General features: G+C 39.6%; 1 long non-coding RNA gene across 1 annotated transcript in view; it reads right to left on the bottom strand.

Annotated features, from left to right (window-relative positions):
- LOC141796948 (uncharacterized) overlaps positions 1 to 19,896 on the bottom strand; it is a 187,776-nt gene that overhangs the window by 75,966 nt on the left and 91,914 nt on the right. The window contains exon 4 of the long non-coding RNA XR_012598911.1: positions 3,153 to 3,311. This is a non-coding gene — a long non-coding RNA (uncharacterized LOC141796948). The remainder of the gene's footprint in view (positions 1 to 3,152; positions 3,312 to 19,896) is intronic.

Genomic DNA, 19,896 nt, shown 5'->3' with positions numbered 1-19,896 from the left:
TTTCCGGTGGAAGAGATACCTAAAACAGCCCTTATCTGAAGTCTCCTTTGTGCCCAAGTTCTTAGGAATTGTTTAACAGGAGTATTACCCAGGTTACACAATCCATTATACATTCAGTTGGAAGTGGAAGAGTGATTTACATTAAGAATAAATTTCTCTCCCCTGTCTACTTCATTTCTGACGTAAGTGTGCGCACAAATGACCTCCACTCACAGTGTTGAGGGATAAGCCTTGGTGCGGCTTTATAGAATTAATTTGAAATTTGTTCAGATGAAGAAACCAAGAGAAATGTGGATGTAATAGACCGACAGAGCTGCCTGTGCACGTTGAGCTGCAAAAAAAAAGAAAATATCTCAAGGTAAATTAATTGCATGGTTAGCACTTTTCTGTCTGCACTAAAGTAAGAGGTTGGAAGATTACGTGTAATTTAATATGCAAATATATTACATGCTCAGGTGCCGAAACTAAGAACAAGACAAGATTGTGTTGTCAGACATCAAATGGAAAGGTCCACTGGTGCTGCTGTGCACAAGGAGAGAAACTCTTCAGGAATTTGTTCGGTGTTTAACAAGTCAGGGAAAAATGCACAGGAGAGAAAATAAAACAAAGTGCTGACGTGTTGAAGAAGACTGTGGTTGTTTTTATGAGAGTTTGCAGGGTTTTGATGCTGAGGGATTCACATTACAATTACAACAGAAACTGATACACTTTACTGTGTTCTGGTTTAAAACTTGATTTCAAGTTACCTTACCTATGAAAGCTTAATTAACTGAGTTGATTGATGCTGGAAAAGCTTTCACACAACTGATAACAAGAGAAAAGATGGGAGGAAAATAAAAAGAAACCGTGTGTGAAAAGGCAGACAGACCTTTCCAGTTGTTTGTGCATAGGCATGCAATGATACTTGAGCCAGTGTGAGGGACTCTCTGCAGTGGAAGCTGCTTCCCCCTCCATGTGGTAAATGGTTTGTGACTGGTATTGAGTGATGCAGCCGCTCTAGGATGCCCAATGCTAATGTGTTCTGCACACAGCGCTTCATGCTGCATGGCGAGCACCATTCAGAAAATGTCTTTGTGTGTGCATGCAGGAACACACAAGGCATAAAGAGAAACGTTGTTTGAAGCAGTTTGTGTGACTTTATGACATCTGTGCTGCATTAAATAGCTAGAGATCAAAATAAGGATGAGCTATAGGATGAATTCAAACACTTACTTCGACTGGTGGATGAACAAAGCGTATCTTAAACACAATCAAACCAGCTTGGAAGGTTATTAAAAGTGCTGTGTAATGGCTTTGAAAAAAGTGACAAGACCAAGTAAAAGCCGTAATCTCAGCTTGCTGCGTGACATATTAACAGCTTGTTCTGAAGATGACATACTCAGGCGTATTTTTTACACAGTTTTTCCCGTGTCTATCAAAGAGTACCAGGACTCTGCTCTCACTTCCTTCAGTCTTTAGCTGCTGTTTGACTCTGGTGACCTCACTTACATACAATAGGGCGGCATTATGTGATCAGTTATTTCTGGCAGGCGTTTGACAACTGTTTTCATCTTCATGCCCTCATATTGATGAGTTAATGTGCTCTTTTAGCTTTTCATTTGAGCCAGCTGCCTGGCAAGGTGAATCTCCCCCAGGCTTTAATGGCCTGCTGTACAGCAGAGAGTCAATCCTCGCACGGACTGATAGATAAATCACAGAAAGAGGGGGAGACAGAGAGATGGAGCGAGGGATAAAGGTAGAGAAGCTCAGTGTGGGAATGCTGCAGGTATAGTTTTACCACATTTGGTCTTTCATTTCTTGAGTTTTAATTGAGTTGTGGGTGAGAGCTAACCCCTCATTGTTTTATTGGTTATTTCACATCCAAATGTATGTTGGGAGAAAGAAAAGGGATATTTGAAATGAAGGCTGCTCCATTTGGCAGAAAAATTGACTCTGACATCCTCATTTCCTCTTCCAAAGGCTACAAGACCCCCATCATATTTTTGACAAAATTAATCTGCCTCTTTGGAACTGTCAGTCAGCACAGAAATGTGAGCGATGCCATGTAATACGACTGTCCTCTTCTGCTGATTAATTTGATGGAAGTGTTGTGAGAGAATGAAAATAGGGACATTTGACGGACATTTCCATTCATCTAATTGTGTTTTTTAAAGATGTCATTCCCGCAGTTCCTTTTTCGCCCCCTTTTGTCGCTTATGCTCGACCCAAATGAAGTACATTTCTACATTAAACCACTTGACAATTTTATCCCTGGAAAAAAAATGTAGTCCTCTGTTTCCAATGACCCTCCTTGATAGTGACACTCTGCTGTGTCTCATCAAATTAATTAACTGTCTGATGGATCATAAATCAGCCAACACATTAATGGGGCCTGGTGTTTTATGCTGATTCAAGTCTTTTTATATTATACAGTGAAAGGTATAGGGTACGAATCCTTTTTTGATCAGTACAGCATCAAAAAGAGCCACTTCTTATACTTTCTCCTTTGACAGATCTGAAAAAATATTAATTTAAATTTGCATGCTTGTAAGTTTTCTAGTTGATAGCAAGAGGCAACCGCCAGCATCCAGAGTGAAGACAATCAAAAACTCAATCAAAAACATTGAACTCTTCACTTAAGGCTGGCTCCAAAAAGCCCAGGAATTCCCATGTTTAAGAGCCAAGTTCCAAGGCAAAATATATCATGCTAACGCAAAAATTTAATCCTGAAAGCTTATTTTACCAATCTTTTTTAAAGATATTCAGGCTACAAGCTACACGTATAGATTTACATAAGAAAGCAGGAGGCCCATCTCTGCTCCACAACTCAAAGGTTTCTAGGTTGAAAGCATGTTAGGTTTCGTTAGCATTTCCAACATGGTGGTGTTTGGCTTCAAAAACCAGTGTATGAAGCCCCTGAAACTACATTTCTATTCCATGCAGTCTATGCGGCTATAAGCTCAAAACTAAGGTCAAAATCAAATCAACTTCCAAACTTTTTAAAAATCTTTTCTCAGTGTAAGATGCCCATCTCCTGTAGTTATCATAGTGACAATGATTTTGTATTGGAGGTAGATGTAGTCTCTTGGCTAAGCCTGTTTTTCTCTTAACTCCAGATGGTGTTCTGTTCATGTGGTGTGTGTGATACTACATGATGAGGCAGACACACTGACCTCTTGATGCCCTCTCCATGCACACAGATGTGAACCAAATGTTTCATCGGTTTCACAATGTTTCCATAACCAGGTCCTTGGATTCCCCAGAACTTCAGAAAAAGGGCTCTCCTGCTTTAGGCCAGAACTCCTGGAACCGTTCAACTTGTTAACAGAGTCCTGTGGTGAACAAAATAAAACACAACAAAATTCATGAAAGAGTGAGTTTGTTTTCGTACTAGTCAAGTAAAGCTTAACTTTGTAAAGATAAAACTTTGAATGGTTTTTGGCATCTATAAGCTTACAACACATTTTGCTCATCTTCTTTTTAAGACTATAACTCTGTAGAACTGAACAATACATAACTTGATTCAACAGAGACACATGTTACATTGGAAGGCAGTTGTACATTTTAGGTGAGACTATGGCAGAAATTAGTTACTACTGTTGGCAAAATGACCATGAATAAATAATTTGTTAAAGTTACACATCATTACTACTGCTATTCATAATAATATCCCATTTATCATAATCACAATCATCATTGTGTTTATTAATAGTATTACAGAAATTCCACCATTGCTTCTATTGTTATTGTTCTTGTTTTTTTTTTAAATTAATTAATTCATTTATTTATTAATGCTGTTGCTGTTTCTTATTGCTATCACCACTTTGTTGACAACTGGCTTGTCTATCTATGTCCCTGTTTGTGACATAGATAGACAAAAGAAGAGCTACACGTAAAGCTGATCTCTTGTTTGAGTCCAGCTGGTGACAATATTTAAAGTTATCAGGTGCAATAGAAATACAAACCAAAACTAGTACTGTAGTTAAAATAAATAGAAAGTAGAATAAAAGTTTACTTTAGTGGTGTTTGATCAAAATAACTGGTAATACAGGGTAGAAATTGACTGGTAGTTCTATAATTATAAAAATAATAATAATAATTGTTAGATCACTTTGTTCTAGTTGTCCACTGTACTGCAGCATTAGCCTGTATGAAAAGTAATGTAAGGGCTTATTAACTGTACCAATGTGTGACATATCATGAGCTACATTACGCACAGGCCTTCCCTAAGATGAACATTTGCAGGCTAAATTGTTACAGAAATGGCTGTTTTATGATTCCTAATTGACTGTAGTTATGATCAGTCAGGTTAGGTTTATATTTTGAAAGCTTTCTCAGCAATTGCACTTTTAAAACTTAGCTTTCCTCTATATAGTCCCCAATGACATTCGAATTAAAGCAACAGTACATTTTGTTCGGTCCATTTAGCTCCTCAGTGTCAGCCTTGGGGTGAATAGCTCAGATGCTGAGTGAAGATTTTAATTCAGACTAAACAAACCTTTAAGCTGTAATGTAGCTTTAAGAGCACTTTGTGTGTTCAGCTGGTTGTGTCATTGGTGTCTGGTCACTCTCTGTATCTGACTTTAATGGCTCTCTGTTCACATGACATAAAACAAATGTAAGTAAATTATTCCTTAAGTGGGTCAGTGGTTCACTTAATGAATAAACTGTTCTTTGGTCAGTGGGTATTTAACCTGTTTGTGGGTCGCACATGAGACGATTGATTAGGCTCAATTTCAAGTCCTGCTATGGCAGGTCAAGACCCTATTTAGCCAGGGTGTTACGTTTGCTCAGCTGGGAGTAAGGATAAATTCATAGTGACAGACGGTCTAACATAATCTGATGCTTCGCTTGATCACACCTACCACTGCTTTTAACAGCTAAGACAGGTGAGTCAGCTTAAGAAAACAGTGACTTACAAAACAGGTTCTGTCAGTGCTCAAACTGCAGATCAGTCAGTGATTAGGGTGATGTTTATTTCTTCATATTTTTTAGGAACAGTAAGAGAGAAAGAGGAGGGAACGCAGTATACACGATTAAATAATTTGTTATTTTTGTTTCTTGGCCTTAAGGACAAATGATAGTTTGTCAGATGTATTGAAAAAATGCAAGTAAAAGTACATTTTATTAAAAACAAAAATCAGCTAACTATGGAGCAAATCAACATTATGGGATGTCTTTGGATGGATACAGCTGCTGACATCATATATAACATCAGCAAACTAGCCCTGGTGCAAACCTAAAATCTTAAACCAGGCTTTACTATTTGTCTTGTTAAAGGTGGGACACATTACTTTTAGCCAAAACTTTTTTTTTCTTTTCCTTTTTTATTTGAGAGTTGAGGATTGATATAGCATACTGTTGTGTTAACTTTCAAAGATAACACAGTCAAACGTGGATCTGCAATGCTACTTCAATATTAGTAGTTTAATTCGAGCAAAATGGTAAATAAATGCTTTTTATTCATGTGTAAGAGTACCCCTGCCTCATGCCACCCTGTTTTAAGTCGATATTTTAGATATGGCAGGAATATACGTATCTCAGTTAAACCTCCTATTCAACTCAAGCAACGTTCATTTGATTTGTTGCATATTATTTCTACCTTTATACAATTGTTACTTTTCATTCACACTTTCAGTCGTACTAAATAAGAATCCATATGATTCACTGGAACACACCTCAGAGTCCAGAGACAAGCTAAAAGGCAGTCAGATCAGTATTCAATAAGGTAATAGCACTGAGGAAATGGTAATTGAAATGTCATGGTTTGATTTTGAGGCTCTGATTCTGTGTGTATAAAGTTTGTTTCCAATAGATAAAAGAAAATCAAAAGAAAGGGCATATGCAAGCTGCATAAAGTTATCAAGCATCAGCGTCTGCTTTGATCTTAAATGGATCAGGCTGTCAGATTTGGAATTTGTGTGATGAGTTGTTCAATATGCCAGTTCTGACGTAGAGCCGAGTGATGCAGGATCATACCTGTGACGAACCCTGCGTTCAAAGAACTTTCTGATACTTGAATTTTGCTTCTTCCCTTGGAGGTGACTGCAGATTTGTCTGTGTTATTGTATTTTGGTACAATAACAGAGCTATGAGTGAAAAAGAAGAAGTAGAAAGAGAAGTGTCAGAGAAATCATGAAGGACTAATGGGCTCACTCCAACTCTTCCTCCAGTGGGATGTTGTCTTAATCCCAGAGTGTTTAGGGAGCTCAAACTTCAGTGTTGGCTCACAGAGACAATTCTTTCAGGCCAGATCCCATCAATTTCTCACTGAAGGGTCCCCATCCAATGTTCTCCCCTTTTGTTGTGCTCTGACTTGTGTCATCCCCCAATTTATCGCACTGTGAGCGGGCAGTTTTTATCATGAAAGCTTTCTCTCTGTCTCTTTCACTCTCCTGCTCTCTTTTCTCTTCCTCTTTCTCTCCTCACTGTTCTGCTCTGTTTGCTGCTGCTGAAGTCTGATGGCAAGATCACAGCTCTGACACAATGTGGTCACAATTCACAAGACTGATTATCTGCACTGCATTTATAATGTACTGAAACCTGTTTCTTTCAACTGCCTAGACTAAACTTTGAGCTTGACAGATTTCTACCATGAATGTAATCTCCTTGAGCAGATTCTACACTTCAAAAAACAAAATCTGTAGGCATGATATGAATTTTAGTGGTATAACATTTTGGAGTCTGAACAGTATTGGCCACTTGTGGGCTTTGGTTGTATGCATTAAACTTTCTGTCTAGTGAGTAAATGATGTGGAAGCAGTTCACTTTCATGCACTTGTGGAACCCCTTGGTGGTCAGCTAATTTGTACCTTTGTGAAATATATATTTCCTGTTCACAAGCGTTACAAAAAATAACAAGTGATCAACCCTTACGGTTAAAATACACTGGATGTGTCTGCAGTGCATCTCCATTCCGTAATGGCAAACAGATCTAAAAGTTTTCAATCAAATCAATGTGTCAACTCACACTGGATCTGTTCTGTTGCAGTATGTCTGCATGGCTGGTCTGTCCGTTGCAGGTAATACGCAGCCAACATATTTTTGAAGGACGCAGAGCTGTGACGCATAAATTTAGCACAGGGGAGTTCAAGGGGGATGGGAAGTTGTGACCGGAAACTACCCAAAAACACCCAGTGACTTTCAAAATAAAGCAGACCATGTCAAAATCAGTTTGTTTTTAGCTCGACTACGATGATAAATGGACATAATGAGCAGAGCCAGACCCGGATTCAACAGGTTTGAGGTTTCACAGCCCAACATAAATGAAGAGAGACTTATCAATTGAACAGAAAGTACGGGAACTTATCAGTCACACTGCTTGTGGGACTACACCGCAGCCGGTGTAAGTTGACAAATGCAGTCAAGACCATAGACTGCATATAGAGTGGACAGCGTGGCTCCGCCATTTATCATTGTACTGTTTTGAAGCCCAAATACCGCCGTCTCAGGCGCAGCCATTGGTAGCAATTGCAGCCAGAGTCTGCGCAGTAGAGACAATGAGGGATTCTGGGAGAATCTGAGTGGAGCTGGGTGACAAAAATATATATATTTTTTTCTTTCAAGAGTCACATCACTTCTTGACTCTACCTCCCGAAATGCTTTACAATCACCAGAAAAAATACACGAGAGCGGCAGCTGTCAATTATCGTTTAACGTGACGCAAAACCTCATTTTTAATCCTCGTATAACTAATGAAAACAAAACTTTTCAGAAAGAAAATGACTTGAATACAAGGCAGCCATATATATCTTCAAATCACCACAACAACCGGACCTGAGAACCATTTCTATGAGGAGTATTAATTTTTTAAAGTTTGACAACAACCCATCCGGAATGACTGGAGAGACAAATTTTTTGACCTATACTGCAGCCAGTCACCAGGGTGAGCAGTTTTTGTGGAGACCTAACTTTGAGCCGAGCAAGCTGACGTCCATTTTTTTCAACAGTCGCACTGCAGATGTGTCTGGTGTATTTCAGGTGTTATACCTAGTTAAATCCCAAGCATACACTGGCGTTGATACATGTTGCTGATTTACTTACAGCAAAGAAAAATAGAGAGGAGACTTTCTAGAATAGATGGCATATGGGCTGATCTTTGGCTAATGTTTGGTTACTCTGGTAATGTTGTCAATGCAGACCATCCAGCCGGCCAATTACAGGATTTCTACATTAAGATTCAACCCAAAATAGGCTGAAATCTGAATGACTATAACTTTTTTCCAATTGGCTTAAATTTAACAAAAGCATTGCAAAGTGAAAAAATAATAAGGCTAAGGCAATGAAATCTAAAGTAATTTTTCAGCAGCAATTAAAATTCAGTCCATGCAAAGGTGTTGTTCTGACACGTGTGATTTGTCTTCAAAAACCTTGAGAATGACACATTATGAGAGATTACACATGAAGCATTTTTAAATCTCTCCAGAGACATTGGGGGGAAAGTGCGTGCACAGGCACTTGGGCTGCAAGGTAGAAGGATCCCTGGATGCTGATGTAGTTTAGTGATACCTGATGGGATTGTCATGGTACTGTACAAGCTTGTTGATTATCAAGTAACAGGCCCAAAAAGAGAAGGCGGTGGGATCAAATCCAGCTCAAGTCTATCAGTAACTTAAGACAATGGCTGTGATGAGCTTTATAACAATTAATTTGGGGGTAATGTAATTCAGATTTGAGTTGAAAATTGCCATTAAATGTTCTTTGGCCAGTTTCAGATTGTGCAAATGTTGGTGCCCCCATGTGTATACAGAAGTCTTTGCTGTTTAATTTTTTAAATTTTTCATTTCTATATCCATTTATCTGTTTATTTGTTGTTGTTTTTTCTGTGAAAACATATTCTTAGAAAGGTGCTGTTGATTACTTAGTCCCCCTTAAAAAAAGAAGGGGGGGGGGCAGTCAGAATTTTCTATTGTAGGTAGTAAAGAGACAACAATAGTCATTACAGTCTGATTTATCATTACACACAGGAGCTTTTGTGTGTTTGACTGATCAATGCTGTGACACAGGCAGATTCTACTCTGAAAGCTTCTTGAACTTAACTATTTCTCAGCATCTTTTCAGAAATTGTCTCCATAGGGTTGGAATAGAAAAACATGCACTGGCTTCAAAAAGCATGCAAGGGGTGGCTGGCTGTAACCAAAGCCCTAAAAATAATAATAATAAAAACAGTAAGATATTATGTTCCATAGTAGTAATTTGCTGCAAAACAAAATAATTAAATTAAGTGTTTGCAGCTTTGAAACAACAAGTATGCATGAATCTAATTAACATAAATGTAATTTGATTTAATACTTATTACAGCATAACCTCAAACAGAATTAACAAACAAGTAGATAAAGAAATTCCCAACTTAACACCAAACAAACCAACCCAAATCGTTTTGAAGTTGCAGTCATGGATTACATTCTCCCCAACTGTGTGGTAATCACTCATAGCCAAATAGTTCCCCACTCTGTTCCCCTTTCCACACCCCATTTCCACCCACCCAAAAAGATAAAATGACTTCCATCTTAAGACCACTCACGACTGATGAATATTCATAGCTCCCTGGTAATGGCCGTTTATATAATCAGCAGAGATGGGTTGGAGATGGATCTGGGTTAATTATCAAGAGCAGTTTTAATTGCATTCTTCTTCACTACAATGATGTTAGCGAATTAGCAACACACCCTCGTTTTCTTTTTGAATGTGTGTGTGTGTGAGAGAGGAGGGGGGCAGAGGGATGTGGGAGGAGCACACTTGGGGGACATCATGCATCCTTGTCTGCTACCCCGGCTGATTTGGAGACTGGAACTCAGAATGTTTCCTCTGCTTCGAGGACTTCAGTGGATAAGAAGACGGAGCCAAGCTGGAGCGGGCTGCAGGGCCTGAGAGGGGTCTGCAGAGATGCCTGCAGTAGTGAAGATATGGAAAACATGCTCCTAATCCTTTCTGGGGTCTCACCCTCTTAACCCTTCCATTGTTCCGGAGGCTTCTGCATTTCCTTGCGAGCGCAGCAGTCCCTACACAGGGATGCCAGGTCCACTTGTAATTGTTTGCTGCGATGAAGAGGGTTGTGTGTAAAGACAGGTTTTTTGTAGTGTTGGGCTCTTCAGTTTTAGTAACATTTAGTCTATAACCAAGGTATAGAATTGGCTGGACTCAGATTTTAAGGATTAACAAATATTTATATCATGAATGTGTTCACATCTAGATGCTGAGGTTTAACTTGGTTAGTTTTTCTTTCAAAAGAAGAAACTTGCTGGTTTACCATTTCCCTAACATGAAGCCTGACCAGTGATCTTTCAATTTTAGCTTTGCTACCAGGCATAGCAGGCCAGTCAGTTATTAAATGTTCAACCCTGCAAAGAGGTAGGCATGCTGCTGTCATAGGTCTGTGGTTTCAGACAAATACAACTGTTAGGAATCATCATAACAGCTTGCCGGTCTCACTAAGTTGGTACTAGATTGTACTAACTCTACCACTTATTCCAATAAAGCCAAGGAGTATAAGTTACTTGGTCTTCATTATTTCATGGAGTCACAGGTAAAGCTGTTTCTGGATTCGGGATCAGATCTTCTGTAGGTTCCCAGCATTCTCTGTTCCTCTCTCAAAATCCTCTCAATACTTGTGAAGATGAGCTTTCAGGGGGCTTTATGTTCTCACTGATGTTTCTCCTTTGGGAAATGGTTAATAGAGGTTTCCCACATCAATATGGTATATTATCCACCTCTAGTTATACTGAAGCTATAATCCATGCAACCTACGCCTTTCATTCTATAGGAATGCTAGTTTTCCTGAAACCTCCATGAGCTGATGGGAAACACAGCACTTTAAAGTTAGCAAGATCGACTCAACTGACTACTGACAAGCAGTCATCTGAGAAAACTTGTTTGCAATTATGACATCATTATTTGAGATCAATCAGTGATTTTGTTTTAGTCTCCATGTCCTTTACTCTTGTACATTTCTGATGAGGTGGACACCACTTAGCAGCAGTGCTGTGAGTAACATGTTTCTGAGGAACAATTTATTGCAAACTTATTTTTTGTGAGTGGTAAAATATCAAGCTACTTTTTAAATTCAACTTTACACTGATGATTGCAGGGAATTGAAAGTACTCATGCTTTTTACGTAACATTGAATAGCTGACGACTAAATTTGTCATCCAGCTCTGTGGGTGAGGCTTCGCTCCATCAGTAAAGCAGCACTCCAGAAGAAACACACAACAGCTGATAATCATAACGAGTGAAGCTTTCTGTCTCAAAAATACTACCATCATCCTCCCCTCTTAAACAAAGTAACAAGTTACAGTCCATGTGTAGAAAGAAAAAAAGTTTGTACAGAATGATCTGCTTCTGCTAAGGTGAGAGCCTGGTTATGCAACTACTGATGACCCAGGAGGAGCTCCCCTTAGCTTGGCAGACCAAAAAGGAGCTTGTCATTGATTGTAAATCAATGACTTAAAGACACTGATATCAAAGTATGTTGGTGGAGACGCCCTCCATCTCTACTGTGTCTTTAAGAGAACAAGTAAACATAACACTGGATGGAAGAGTAAGAAGGGTATTGAAAAAAAATAAGGGACAATCAAGGTACTTTCCCAAATAACTTGAAATTAAAATACAGCAACTCAGCAAGTTATTGAGTTACTTTTAAATTGTAGTGGGATAGTGACTATAAGTTTTTACAGATTTTAAGTAACCTGTCCAAAATGTGTGGAGTGAATTTGAAAGAGTTTTGGCCTTGACAGCCTCAGCCAACATAATGATCATAGGCATTAGCATGAGGAGCCACCATCAGTCAGCATTCTCTCATCTATGTGTCCATGAAGTGCAGATTGGGGAGCTCTTCTAAGATCTTTTTTTGTAAAGTGAGTTGGCTTTGCACACTTAAAGTCAGCAAAATGCTTTAATTAAGATGAAGCTGCTACCACACACATGAATCCGAATCGGGTTAGGCGGGTTTTGGGCAGACGTAAACTACAAGGATAAAAATGTGTTTTAAAGTGCTAACTGCATTTCCCTTCAGCAGACTGACAAAAGAAGCTGCATCTTACCCTGCAGCTCTCCAGAGCTTTACTCAAGTGTCTCATCCAACAACATTTTGGGCCACTGATGACAGGAATGTCAGGCTGTGATGAATAGGACCATTTTAGTTGGATGAGGAAAGGTATAAGCTCCTTGGAACAGGGATCAGGTGGTAAAGAGGATAAGGAGTGGCTGGATTCAGGGAAAGTACCACAACCCTTGGATCCTCCAGACGCTAACATTTATGACAGGGGAGGTTTTCCCTCGTCCTTTTCTACAGATTCACCGGCTCTTCCCTAAGGGGCATCAATCACCAAGCCCCTTGCCGCCACAAACCATTCATGTAGCCTGCCCCGTGCCCCAAAAAAGAATGGCCTGTCATTTCTATGGTTAAATTCAATCCCATCCACTTGAACATGCATCGACAGGGACCCGTCGAGACGAGAGCGTCATTCATCACGCCTCAGCTGCTGTTGTTGCCGTACATAGTGGTTTGCGTGTGTGTGCATGGCAGCGGCCCAGATTTGTCTTGGAGACGCCAGGGAAAGATGATGGGAGCGCGACGTGATCGGCAAAGCAATAGAGCATTTAAGCTTGCATCAGACAGCGTGAGATTATGATTTCTTCCCCCTCTTCTTCTTCTGTCTCTGTGAGGCGAGAGCCGAGCACAGCTGTAGCTGTCTCGTCTCTTAGCCCCCCTCCTCCTCGATTCCTACTCACCCCACTGAGCTTCAATATTGGCAATTTTAGGGTCACAATGGGTCCCAGTGGTGGGTAAAATGGATGAGAGGTCAGGCCGTACGCCTGTAAATCCCCATGCGTGTTTTCATTTCTCTGTAATCGTTTAAGACAGCAAGCAAGGACTTAGATTTAAAGATGAGGCCAACAGTGGGTCTATTTGCTGCAATTTTGCTGTTTTTTCATCCCCATTTCATTTTGATGGAATGTTGGGGAAGGCTGTAAAGTCCAAGCAACAGCTACTGTAAATCACGTCTATGTTTTCTGGCACTGCTCAACATGCTTTTATTTATTTTAAGTTTTTTTTGTTGTTGTTTTGTTTTTGATTGTCTGGTTTTCATAAATTCAAAATGACAAAACCTGTCAAAATGTAATTTACAAGTAATTTGAATGAAAAAAAGTTGGCAATGTAAATAAAGTTTTAATTGGGTTTGATGTACGCCTTACAACCCTAAAAATGCTTCTGAAAATGTATAATTCATCGTCCTTGTTGTGTTCCCAAAACAAAACAAAGTGAATGACATTGAAAATGATGCTAATCGTTCCTCACAATTTGGGCCCATTGTTTTGTCTGCTGTTGTGTTTCCTCCACGAGTCCATCTGAATACTCCCCTCCATCATCATCTTCCTAATGAGTATCTTGTCTGCTGCTGGCATTTAAAGCAATGCCAGGAGATGGCATCCATTCTGATTGCTACTATTTATTTGGACAGGCTTTTTTTGTTGTTCTGGGTGATTGCGTAGTTGCAATGCTGCCCACAGTATGCAACAATTTCCTTGTCTGTTATGTGCCTTATTGGTTATGAGCCTGTGTGAACGCTCAACGTCACAAACAATACCACTGATAAAAAGTTCAACAAACTCATTTCCTGCTCTTTTTGTTTACAAGCATGACTCTGCATACATCCAACCTGCGCCTACAGCTCCTTCATTTTCTAAAGGGCTACCTCAACAAGGTACATTTTTGTTTCTATTGCACTAATGATTAAACCGAGACCTGATTGAGAGGCACAGAAGTATAACCATATTTTTTTAAACATCATGAGGATTTATTCTCCTGTTGAGCACTTTTGGGATACTTCTGCTTTCTTTCAAGAAAACAACCATGTTTATTCAGTCTGTGTTGGTCTGCAAGGCCTGGCAGGTGTGTACCATTCATCAGGGAATATTTCTCAGTGTCCCCCCTGTCAGCTGACTGGGGAATTTTCCCTCCTGCTAAATTGTTTGGCCCCTCAGGGGAAGCCAGCCACAAACAGTTATGCAGCTTTATTGGACTTATATATCTGTTTTATGTATTAGCCGGCACATAGCTGTGAAATATTTACATTATTCTAGACACAGGCGAGGAGAGTTCGCAAAGTGCCCGCAATCTAAAAACAATAAAGAGCAGTCTATCTCTTTATCGCTGCCATTTTATGAAATGACTTGAGGCAGGAGATGATTTTATTGCTGGAATGTGGAGAGTCCTGAGCTTCCTGCCTCTTTCTCAGAGTCCTTTAACGCCACTGCTTTTATGAAGTGCATTTTAATACTGCGCCACAAAAGAGGCTCTGACTTTTTAGGATAAGCAAGGCTGACACATACTATTCAGCTAATAAATCATTCACTGGGCTTTTTGAAGTTTCTTTTCTATAGAAAAGCCAGACAGGACATAACAATGACACTTCCATGACTAAGCTGTGCTCAGTGATTTGTTTTTTCTTTGTTTTAACTTGGATAATGGGGTCATTCTGAGACTGACAGGCTCACTGATCAGTAGACTTTGCTTACTGCTACATTTGGGCATTTTCCAAACCAAAAAACAATGATGATACATTTTTAATGACGAGACTTCATGTTCAATTTCTCCTTTATGGCCATATAGCCACACTTACAACTACAGATGACCTTGATTATTTTTGCTTTCAACATCCTTATTGAATGCTCTTGTAATATTTAGAGAGAATTATCAAGAAATGCACTGTTAATAAAAAAAAGTTGAACTTTTATATTTATCATTTTATGCATAGTCATTTTTAGATTAAGTAGTAGTAATGTGTGGTGTGGAACTAGAGTCCATTTTTTCATTTTGCGCCAAAGAGCAGCATGACTAAAGCAACACAAAAAAAAATCATTAGTACTGGACTCTTGGACAATGCTATAAATGCTGCGCCCAAGTGACTGCAATTTCTGTTTGCATGTGACCTCATGAAGAGTTCGTTCTGATGTGACCCCTGAACAGCTTGGCCAGTCAGACCCACATATGTCTTCCTTTGAAGAAGCAGACCAGACCGCCAAACAGCTGCTGCTCTCCTGACCAGACTTGCTCTACACACCCATCATGCAACATGCTGCAGGGGCAGCTGGACAACACTGAGTGAGGTCAAACTGCACATGCGTGCACATATGTATTCCTCCCTATAGTTAATGCACAGAGTCAGGGCATAGCATTGGATGACTGCACACAAGAACATTACAAATGCCCTTTTTCATTCACTGTGCTGAATGAAACATGATGTCCAAACATTTGGAAATACAAATTGTGCGAAAAATAGAGAGCAACGCATTTTGATAGACAAGACAAGTACAAACCATTTACACATTCCACATTTTTCTCTTTGTTGTGTGCAATCATGTCAACTGAACCATGAGGGAACAGTTCAGTGTGTGAGCAAATCAAGAATCAATGTAATAATATGGCCCATTAAGTTATGAAATGAGGTTCTTCACAAATTGTTTTGCTTCTAGTAGATTTCTCCAAACAGGTTCTTCTGTAATGGGCTAGAAAGATAAACACCTCTATCAGCAGCAAGTCCACTTCAGGCTCAGTGCTGCTCTCTGCACTCTTCTTTATACATGATGAATCTGGCCAGTAAGTGAGCAAGAGATCAATCTTTCACGCAGGTCAAGCCTACCATGATCTATAATCATATACTGTGTGAGGCACATTCTGATTTCATTAACCCATAATTTTAGATTCCACTGACCAGTATTGATGACAGATTTGGCCTTCACTAAACCTGCTCACCCACAAACAACCATGAAGTCAGAAATAGACTGTACATACAACCACATGCAAACTCCACATTACATATTAAAAGCAGCCGTACTCATTTTCTGATATTAATTTCATCAACATTGACTAAGTTAATGTGCCGTGACGGTTGTAATTATAAACATAATATGGAATGCAACCACCCTATTATGATTGGGGACACATGGGAATGAGTAAGCAATCATGTATGCAGCTTGATATTTTAAACCTTGTTTTGACGGACCATTCCAGAGAGGTGTTAGCACCTTGTCGCCACTCATCAAATTAAAATTTTGAACCTGAACAACATGAACAATGGCCCTGAATACCAAATGAGAAGGATGGAAACTGTGTGTGGACAATGGTACCATAACATGTACTGGGTCTGAGAAACATTGATAAGCTTGCAATGAATAAAGTAATAAAGTTTTTATCTGCACAGAATGATTTTTAGATCATTCACAGATGTTAAAGGTTCAATATAATGGTAGTTTTAGCTTCCTACAACCTTAATGTCTTTTTAAATAAGTGGTTTTTTTTTTTAATGAAACTGCAAAAGCCTTGTATTTCGATTTGGTTGTCACAAAACCAACTGTAGCCACAAATACAAAGCAACCAATGTTTTATTTGGTCCTCTAGTGCTGGGACAGCATAGAGACATCTGTGTTGGTATTTGCAACCAAAATCAAAGCAGTTAGCTTGTCTGGCTTCTACAACACCAAAGCAAAACCAATACAGCTGATGTTATGAGCCAACTTAAATTAAACTTGGCAGGGCTAGTTTTTCCTGGTATGTCGATTGGTTAAAGAATGCTGAAGCATTGTAGCTTCAACTGTATCAGGGCCACTTGGCTTTAAGTGGAACAAATGTGTTGAAATACATGTAAGATAAAACTTGTTATTCATTAAGTGGGATTTTAAAAAAAAATCTTTCTTCTTCTTTAAGCAGTGCAAACCATTCAGTCATTCTGGGTTCAAGAGAAAGCAAAATACCTTCGGTATCACATGTGCAAATAATAAGTATAGAAATGAGAGTGATTGCATCCGCTCTTTAATGAAATGGTCTCTGCAAAAGCCAAAAACATCAGCAGCTATTAGAATTCACAAAATCCCAAACACGTTCGTGAAGGGGGAAATGCAAATGCACTGTTAATATTCCATGAGAGAAGGAGGCATTAGTCACAGATTATAAAATTCAAATTAAAGTGTTTTGTTTTTGGTAATATTTGTCAGAGAAATTGGGGACAGGAAACAAAAAGACTTGCTCAGCACTTTCCAGATGCACAGGACTGACTAATAAACGACACGTGAGTACAAAAGCATGCCATAGGTTTTAATCATTCTGCTACACTGCTTCAACAAAACATCACTTGGCAATGTCAGCTCATGTTAAGATTTAAAGCAAGATTGTCTCTGAAATATGTTTCCTATCACGTCAGAGTAATTGTGACACAGTGGACCTGATTTCAGGCTTCAGGGATGCTTTAAAGCCTTTATGTAGTGACATATCACTGCCCTCAGCTCACATTCTACCAGAGAGTGTTTTATGGCTCAAATAGGAGAAAAAGGCAATAACGTTTTTAGTCTTAGAGGTTTAGTGGATCCTTCCATTAAGGTCCAGTGATCGCTTGCTGAACTCAGTCTAGGAGGAAAAAAAAAAAAAAAAGGAAAAAAAAAAAACTTCCCAGTGTTCACAACACCTCCCCTTACATTGATTGGCAATTAAGACCCACTGTCCAGAACATAAGTCCACATTACTGGGAGAGTGGAAAAAACTGCATGTCCATTAAGGGTTCACTTTAAGCCACAATTCTCTCCCAGGGCTGCTGCCGGGGCTTAATAATAAAGTTAGCGGCTGTCATAATGTACCCCCTGTGGATCGCAGTTCATTAACGCAGCTGCGGCCTTACAAGAGTGCAGAGGCTGTGAGGTGGCACTGTATTGATTAGAAATCCACAACCTAATACACAACCATACACATATGTACACAACAACACAACCTGCACCTGACCCACGTCAGCCGTGTATGTACCGTGGCCAGCACTGACGATTCAGCACTTTTACAGCACAGTTGAGTTAAATGCAGGACAGGAGGAGGAGGAGGCGGAGGCGGAGGAAGGTGGTTGGTGGCACCGGGCCAACCCATCAGAGAGGAGAACGTAGGATGGGTGGAAGGGTAAGAGTTGCAGGATGGGGGTCAGTGGTGATGTCATCTGATGCTTGGAGTGATGGATAACCTTACCAAGGAAGGGGCACTTGCACACACACATTACAGTCACACAGTAACATTTACAGATGAGGGAATTATGTATACGCTCACAAAAAAATAAAAGTGTTGCAAAAACATGAATATTAAACTCCTACTGTAACTTTAATATGCACTCATTCACATTCATTTAAAACACAGGTGCATGGGTACACACGCACACACTTGCACAGAAGGACACATCCACCCACGTACAAGCACTGAGTTTTCTCTTGGCATTAAGACGCATCTTTGGCTCTGATGTCTTGTCACTTATCTTAAGCACTGGGAAGATGTGTGCAGCTGGGGGAGGGTGGAGAGAGGGAGAGAAGACACACAAGCCAGCTCCATTCTGCTGACTGCTCAACTTTAGGCGTTGGCGAGTAGAGATTAACAATGACGGAATGTACTAACATCCATCCAGAGAAAAGCGGGATTCACTTTTTTTTTCAGTGTTCTTATTCAAAGTCATCCTAAAATAAGTCTCATGTGACAAAGAGCCATCAGGCCTTTGATGTGAATATGTGTGATTAATCACAGTTTTGCACAGTCTTTACCTCATACATGTGTTATCTTTTACAGGCAGACTGTGTCTCTCTGGGAGGTGCCTGGTGTGATTACTATGTGAAGAGAATTCCAGTCTATCACAAAAAAGGGGGTATTTGGTAGATGACTTGTAAATTTGAGAAAAATGCCATAATGTTAGGTAGGCAATGTCGGTCAAACAGCCTGCCAGTGCTGATTTTTGTCTGCATTTGTTACCAAATTATCAAGTACAGTGTCTGTTTTTGCAAGTTTGTGCCTGACATCCGCATTTCATCTCTCCTCTCTGCACCTGTCCCCGTTCACTTTCCTGGAAACATGCCTGATCCCATCACCTGAAATATTCATTTTCCCTCATCGTCTCCATTTCAAACTCCAGATGCGTGTGTTTGTTTCCTTTGAGAACTAGTTTGGTGCAGAGGATTTGTGTCTTCCTCTCTGCTTTTCTTTCTTTCTTTCTTTCCCACTCTTTGTCTTTCTCTGTCTATGTCACACTCTCTCGCTCCCTTATGTGCATTCATTCCCTTTCACTCCTTTGTCAACCTCCTCTTGCAAGAGAGTGAATGTCTATTTTAAGCAATGTGCCATGCAGCAACCACCCCCACGCAGACACAGCGTGGAGGAGAAGACTGGCACAACTCATGCATGTAGAGTGTAACTATCCATGTGTGTTAAGTGTGCTACAGAGAGCATACTCCTTCTTCTATAACTAACAATACACAACCTGACACAAAGCCATCAGCAGCGTATCAAAAACATGAATAATGTAGCCACAGTTTGCAGACTATTTACAGAGCCAGTTAAAAAGCAGAACAATAAGGTTGTGAAATAGCAATAGTACCCTTCAAATATCAAAGAGTAAATCTATGCTTACTCAACAAATCTTACTTTTTCATGATGATTACTTTAACATAAGACACAAGGAATAATAAACTATAATTGACTAGAAAAGCACTCAGAGTGCAGACCTCCACCAAGCATATTGTGACTTTAGTCCTACTTTGATGTTATACTCCCTTGCAGCAGACTGTTTGCTACAATTTGGAGTTAGTTGCAGGTTTGTATGATAATTTGTTACCTGACTGTGTTGAAAATTACAATGACTCAGTAAATATTTCATATTCCGGATCTTAGTATCTAGAATATTGCCAGGATCTGGATCATACCTTTACATCTGTCATAAATTATCATGACCTTGTCTTGTATTCTTTTTCAAAGCAATCCAACAATTTATTGTAGTGTTATATACACATATGGTGAAAACGGCTCTATCTCATGCTGATAACAAATCCTTAAAAAAAAGTCCTAGGTCCAGACAGTGATTCGGATCGCCACCGAATTTCAGACACTTTTTCCTTATCCCATTTTGA

This window comes from Halichoeres trimaculatus, unplaced genomic scaffold, assembly GCF_033239565.1.
Source record: "Halichoeres trimaculatus isolate MK-OKI-2021-1 unplaced genomic scaffold, fHalTri1.1 fHalTri1_scaffold_1, whole genome shotgun sequence".
In the NCBI taxonomy this organism is placed as follows: Eukaryota; Metazoa; Chordata; class Actinopteri; order Labriformes; family Labridae; genus Halichoeres; species Halichoeres trimaculatus.
Note: the sequence above shows the minus strand (reverse complement) of the source record. Positions and strands in the feature narration are given on the sequence as shown.